The sequence below is a fragment of the Chrysochloris asiatica genome, unplaced genomic scaffold, assembly GCF_000296735.1.
Source record: "Chrysochloris asiatica unplaced genomic scaffold, ChrAsi1.0 scaffold00101, whole genome shotgun sequence".
NCBI classification, from domain to species: Eukaryota; Metazoa; Chordata; class Mammalia; order Afrosoricida; family Chrysochloridae; genus Chrysochloris; species Chrysochloris asiatica.
Window position 1 is genome coordinate 660,779 of NW_006408619.1, and position 6,813 is coordinate 667,591.

The 6,813-nt window shown below is 43.1% G+C and overlaps 1 pseudogene; it reads left to right on the plus strand.

Moving 5' to 3' along the window:
- The first annotated feature begins 5,656 nt into the window (after window positions 1-5,656).
- Window positions 5,657-5,995, plus strand: LOC102816127 (annotated as a pseudogene).
- The last annotated feature ends 818 nt before the right edge of the window (window positions 5,996-6,813 follow it).

Consider the following 6,813-nt stretch of genomic DNA (forward strand, 5'->3'; position numbering starts at 1 on the left):
CTTGACTATATGGCAGGAGTTGCTGTCTCTTCTTGGGTAATATAGTGAGAGAAATAGTCCCCCAAAGATAGAGGGGGGAGCATAAAACAGCAAAACATCAACAGCAAACACACATGGGAACATCCCTTCAGCAAAACAACAACAACAACAACAACAAAAAGAACAAAAACTAGATAGGATACTGTAGCCTATAATTGTGGAAAGGGAAGAGGAGGGAGAGAAGAAGAAAGAAAGAGAAAAAAATCTGTAGCTTAATATGAGTATGACTTTAATATCCTATTTTAGCTTCTTGCCTTCAAGGCCATCTGATAGATTTCAAAATGCCATTGTTGGTTGTTATGCTATACCTCAGGATTTAATTTAATTTTTGGACTGTTTTGTTTTTAAACTCTTTCCCTCTCCACCCACACCCCTTGTTCTGGCCTTTTCTCTTTTTTAAAAAAAATGAAACAAAACAGGTCAGGGCCAGCTCTTGGGCTGAGAGTATCTGTGTGCATTCATGGCAGAAGAACCCATCAATGGTGAGGGTGGGGCTTGTCTTGTCTCTCAGGCAGACTCTCTAGTCACCAGAATGGAGGTGCGTAAACATGGGTGGCCAATGAACAGATACCAAAAAAAAAAAAAAAAGGAAAGAAAGAAAAGAAAATCAGAACAAAGCAAAACCAACAAAGTGTATTATCCACCTTTGCTCTGAGGTTCCTGCGGCATTATTCCATGGTGGATGTGCTCCTCCACTTGGTCTTGCCATTTGGTATAGGCCAAGTTGTCCACTCTGGCCACCAAGCCCGGCAGATTCAAAAGTATGCAATTTCCCACCTCCGTTACAAGTTCCACCAGCTACAAGCCTTCAAACTCTCCAAATATTCCTAGATATGTGGTCCAGAGTCCCGGAACTCCGCCCTGAACCTGCCTTGCTTGGTACTGCGTGGTATTGCTGACAGCGAACTTCATTGCACCTCTACCCTATCTGCCATCAAGCCCCTGTATAGGATTTTTGAGGGGCAGTTGGTTGGTTTGAAGACTCACCATAGGAGGTGACCAACAAAAGACCTGGAATCTCTATTTTGGCTACTCATTTAAATTCCTATTATCTTGTATGCCTGCTGGTGTTACTTCATTTGGCTTGCTTTTAACTCTTTTTCCTTTAATCTATGCATTTTAATTTTATTAGATCTATATTGCACATTAAAATGGAAAATATATAGAGATTTTGGAATTTTTTTCTCCATAAGCCACAGGGTCTCTTTTCCAGTAACTACTGCTGTCCCTCGGTGGTGGCAGCAGTTAGTGTGCTTGTCTGCTAACTGCTAGGTTGGTGGTTCCAGTACACCCAGTGTGCCTCAGAAGATGTCTGGGACTTCAGCTGGGAAGAGTGAAAGCTGGAGATGACTTGTCTGCTGGGGTGCAATCACCTTTTGGTGCCGTCACTCAGCTGTCTGGTGGATGATTCTGGTTGGACCATCCCCCAACCTCTCTGACCTGGCTTGCTTATCTGTAAAATGGGATATTAGTTGTAGTTACTTAGGGTAGCTGAAAGCTGGATGACCGCTGGGACCTCACTAGGGCTGTCAGCTGCAACCCATTCATGTGTTGTCTCCACGGGTGTCCCTTGACATGGATGGGTTTAGGCTCCCTCACAGCAGGGCAGCTGGGCCCCACGAGACAGAAAATGGACGCTGCCAGTATATTGAGACTGAACCCATTCTCAGTATTACTTCTGCCCCAGTCCTCTGGTGAAGGAGCAACACAGCCAGAAATTTTGGGGTTATGTTTTCTTTTAATAGGCTTTACTTTACATAGCCATTAAAAAAATGTTTTATTGTGAATTATGTGGTAGTTTATATGGGAGAACATTAGATTTACATTCGTCCTATGGTTTCATTGCCATGGTTACAATCCTCTCCATGCATCATCAACCAACTAAAGGGTATGCCCTGCAAGCCTGTCCCCCGGTCATCAGCACACTGCCCCTCTCACTCTCTGGGTTTAAAGTTCCCAGCTGCTCCACATCTCCTTGTCATCGTGTCTGCCTCCATCTCTGTTACATAGCCATTTTTTATCTTCAGAAAAATTTTACAGGATGTGCAGAGTTCCTGTATACCTCTCTTCTTCCTGCACACAGTTTCTTCTATTGTTAGTATCTTGCCAGACTAACATCCTATTATTGATGAACCACTATTGCTATATTATTATGAACAAAATTCCATAGTTGACATTTGTTGTTCGTTGTTGAGCTGGCTCTGATTCATGACAAACTCAGACCAAATAGAATCAGACCTTGCCTTTTCTGGTGCCATCTCCATGGCCATTGAAGATGTCTAAGTCTCTTGTTGTGGCCATTGTGTAGTGCCTTCCATCTGGGGGCTCATCTTCCAGCATGACACCAAGCAATGTTCTGTTGTGATTCTTATTGTCTGTATTTTAGAAGCAGATTGTTAGGTCTTTCTTCCTGGTCTGAGTGTGAAACATGGTCATCGTGGGTACAAGTACCTGAAATACTGGTGGTATGCACAAATTGTGTTAGTGCTGTGAGTTTTGACAAATGCATAATGCCACCTTTCATTGCCCTAAAAGTGTCCTGTGCTCCACCTATTCATCCCTTTCCTCCTTTCCCCTGGTAACCACACTCTATCTTTTGGCCTTTTCCAGAATGCCAGCAATATGTTTTAAACCTCACACTGCCTCTGTGACCATGTCTCTCACTGGTTAGAAGACCAGGATGCAGGCTGCCTAGATTCAACATCTCACTTCCGATCTTACTAATTTTGTTACCTCACACAATTTCCTGTGGTAGGAACTATTATTCCTCACCAATATCTTTACATTCTTTTTTTCCTGGGTGTACCCATGGGCTACTTCCCAGTCCTTGGGATATGGGTGGGACCAATAAGCTAGTTTTAGCTAGTGGACCATGAGAATGGCACCTGTCACCTCTGGGCTGAAGTACCTAAGAGTTGTGGCTTTTCTCACTCTCGCCTTCCTCATCTGCTAACAGAATGCAGAGGACCCAGAGGACTAAGACACTGACGGTGGTAAATTCACAATCTGAAAGAGTCTGGGTCCCTGGGTGACTGCTAAATGCATCACTCTTGTCATACGTCCTCCCAACAGAGAAGTGGGAAAGAAGCAGGACTTCACTGTGGTAAACTATTAATGAGGTTTTGAGATTGCTTATTATAGCACTTGGTCTATGTTGATTAATGCGAAGAGGCTTCAGAAAGTTCATGAAGAAATGGAATGAAAAGATAATGGAATTTTCCCATTAACTTTTGGAAGCCCCTTCAGTTTTAGAAGAAATACTACCAGAATATTCCTTAGAAGTGAGGACAGCAAAGCTTTGGCTTGCTTACTTTGAACCCCCCCCCCAGGAAAGACCACTCACTTAAAAAGGATATCATGGTTGGCAAAGTCTCTACAAAACTGAGGAAACCCTCTGAGCACAAACACTGGCTTCAGTCATACTAATGACCACGAATATGGCACAAGACTGGACAGCATTTTATACCGCTCTGTTCAAGGTCTCCATGAGTGGAGGGGACTCGACAGCAACCAACAACAGCAATGACAGCAGCATCTCCGCAAGCAGCTGCGTCTTTTAGCGATGTTAGTGAAGTCATCTGATGTGCTGTGCCTAGCATCTAGTAAGAACTCAATAAATGCCAGCTCTAGTTATTGGAGCCCTGGTGTGGCGCTATATGGTAAGCACTGGATCACAAGGTCAGTGGTTCAAACTCACCAGCCGCTCCTTGGAAACCCTATACCAGGTCACTATGAGTAGAAACTGACTCAATGGCACTTACCAACAAATAGTTATTGAATGCCCACTGGAAGGGGGCAGGTTTCTCTCTGGAAGGATGATGACCTCAGGGGGTAGTTTGGTAATAGCGTTCTTGTCATCATAATTGTCGTCATCACTGAGATGGCAATGGCCTGCTAGAGCAGGTTCTGTCCTATTGTTGCTATTAGGTGCCGCCAAGCCAATTCTGACTCCTAGCGATCCTATACACAACAGAAGGCAACATTGCCTGGTCCTGCACCATCCCCACAATTGTTCTGTTTGAACCAGTGTTGCTGCCTCGATGTCAATCCATCTGGTTGGGGGTCTTCCTGTTTTTCATTGATCCTCTACTTTACCAAGCACAATGACCTTCTCCAGGGACTGTTCCCTCCTGACAACATGTCAAAAGAAGGAGAGACTGAGTCTCGCCATCCTGACTTCTAAGGAGTATTCTGGCTGTACTTCTTTCAAGATAGATTTGTTTCTTCTTGCAACTCATGATGCTTTTCCTTATTTTTCACCAACACCATAATTCAAAAACATTGATTCTTCTATGACCTTCCTTATACACTGTTCAACTTTCACATGCATGTGAGGCAATTAAAAATGCCATGCTCAGGTCAGGCACACCTTAGTCTTTTTTCTTTTCTGTGGGCTCTCTTTTGACTCTTTTGGTGAAATCTTCTGATGCACATACGTTTCTAATTTTTAGTATGTCCCAATCATCCATTTTGTCTTCTTTTATTTGTGCAGTTCTCAAAATGTTTGGTAGTCTATGTGTGCTCTGTATTGTTGTTGTTGTTAGGTGCCATCGAGTCAGTACCGACTCATAGTGACCTTATGCACAGCAGAACACTACCTGATCCTGGGCCAACCTCGCTATGGTTGCCACACTTGAGCCCACTGATGCTGTCACTTTCCTAATCCATCTTGCTGGGGGGGGGGTCTTCCTCTTTTTCTCTGACCCTCCACCTTACCAAACATGATATCCTTATCCAGCGACTGGTCCATCCTGACAATATGTCCGAAGTATGAGAGATGAAGTTTGGCCATCCTGGCCTCCAAGGAGCACTCTGGCTGCACTTCTTCCAATTCAGATCTGTTGGTTCTTTTGGCAGCCCATGGCATTTTCAATATTCTCCTCCAACACCATAACTTAAAAGCATCAATTCTTCTATGGTCTTCTTTATTCACTGTGCAGCTTTCGCATTCATGTGAGGTTATTGAAAATAATACCAGGTTTGGGTCAGGCGCACCTTAGTCTTCAAGATGGCATCTTTGCTCTTCAACACTTTAAAAAGTTCTTGTGCAGCAGATTTGCCTAATGCAATACATTATTTGATTTCTTGACTGCTGCTTTCATGAGTGTTAATAGTTGATCCAAGAAGAATGAAGTCGTGTATTAGAGCCCTTAAATTTGTCCCTGTTTTTTCATTGATGACCTTTATAATTTTGGGATTCACGTTTAGGTCTTTAATCCATGCTTAGTTGCTTTTTGAATATGGTGTAAGGTACAAGTCTTGTTTCAATTTTTTTGCACATCAATTTCCAGTTCTGCCAGCACCATCTGTTGAAGCGACTATCTCCTCCCCATTCAATGTACTTTTGCCCTTTGTCAAAGATCAGTTGGCTGTATGTGGATGGGTTAATTTCTGAATCCTTGATTCTGTTCCATTCATCTGTTTACCCTGGTGTGGCACTGTAGGATAATCATTGGACTGCTAACTGGAAGGTTCGCAGTTCAGACCCACCAACCACTCCTTGGAAACCTTATACAAGGTCGCTGTGAGTTAGAACAGACTCTATGACACTTAACAACAACATAATGTCTGTGGAAGCCTCAGTCAAGAAGTCAAATGACAGTTTCTGTCAGACCTGATGCTGCAGTGTGGACCTGGTCCCGCTTTTGTGAAGCGGCAGACTCCGGTGCTCACCACGGACAAGGAGAAACCCAAGGAAGGAGTCAAGGCTGACAACGGCTGTATAAATTTGAAGGTGGCACAGGATGGTTCTGTGGGGCAGTTTAAGATTAAGAGGCATACACCACTTAGTCAACTAATGAAAGCTTTTAGTGAAGGACAGGGTTTGTCAATGAGGTAGATCAGATTCCGATTTGATGGGCAGCCGATCAATGAAGCAGACACTCCTGCCCAGTTGGAAATGGAGGCTGAAGATACAATTGATGGGTTCCAGCAGCACACAGGAGGTGTCTGCTAAAAAGGGAAGCTGCTACTTGACACCAGAATTCTGTTCCTATTGCATTCTCAGTTAGAAAACCACAGTTTGGTTCCACCACAACCTGACTGCAGTCCTGGTGTGGCTCTGTAGGATAAGCAAGGTTGGCGGTTTGAACTCACCAGGTGCTCCTTGGAAATCCTATACAGGATCACTGTGAGTCAGAACTGACTCGACAGCACTTAATAACAACAACAACACCCTAACTGCTACAGTATGATTTTCTCTATTCTTTCATTTTAACCTTCTCCACTCCTTTGTTGTACATAATGTAACTGTTGTGTATGCACAAGTACATTGCATTCTTTCTTTCTTTCTTTTTTTAACTAAATGACCAATGGTATGTTTTGATCCACATCAAGCAGAGATGGGATGGGGAAAGTACTGATTCTTTCTACATTCATGTCATTTTCACTCAGCTTTTATTGTCATATTCCAGTAAGTTGTTTTGTTCTCACTATTTAATGACAAGAAAATTCCTTCCATAAATTGAAAAAAATATATCAAATGGCAAATTGTTTTGTGCAAATTCGTTGCAAAAAACCTCTTTGCTTTGAAGTTTTACAAGGCAAAGATGACATTTCGAGAACTACCCGGAACCAAGTCATGCTCTTTTCAATAGCCGCATGTCCATGCAGAAGCTAGACAGCACAAATGGAAGACAGGAGAAGTGAGGCGTTCCAATTGTGGTTGGGGAAGAATACTGGCTACACTGTGACCGACAAATAAATATGTCATAGAAGAAGTACAGCTAGAATGCTCCTTAGAAGCAAACATGGCAAGCCGTCAACTTATTTGGG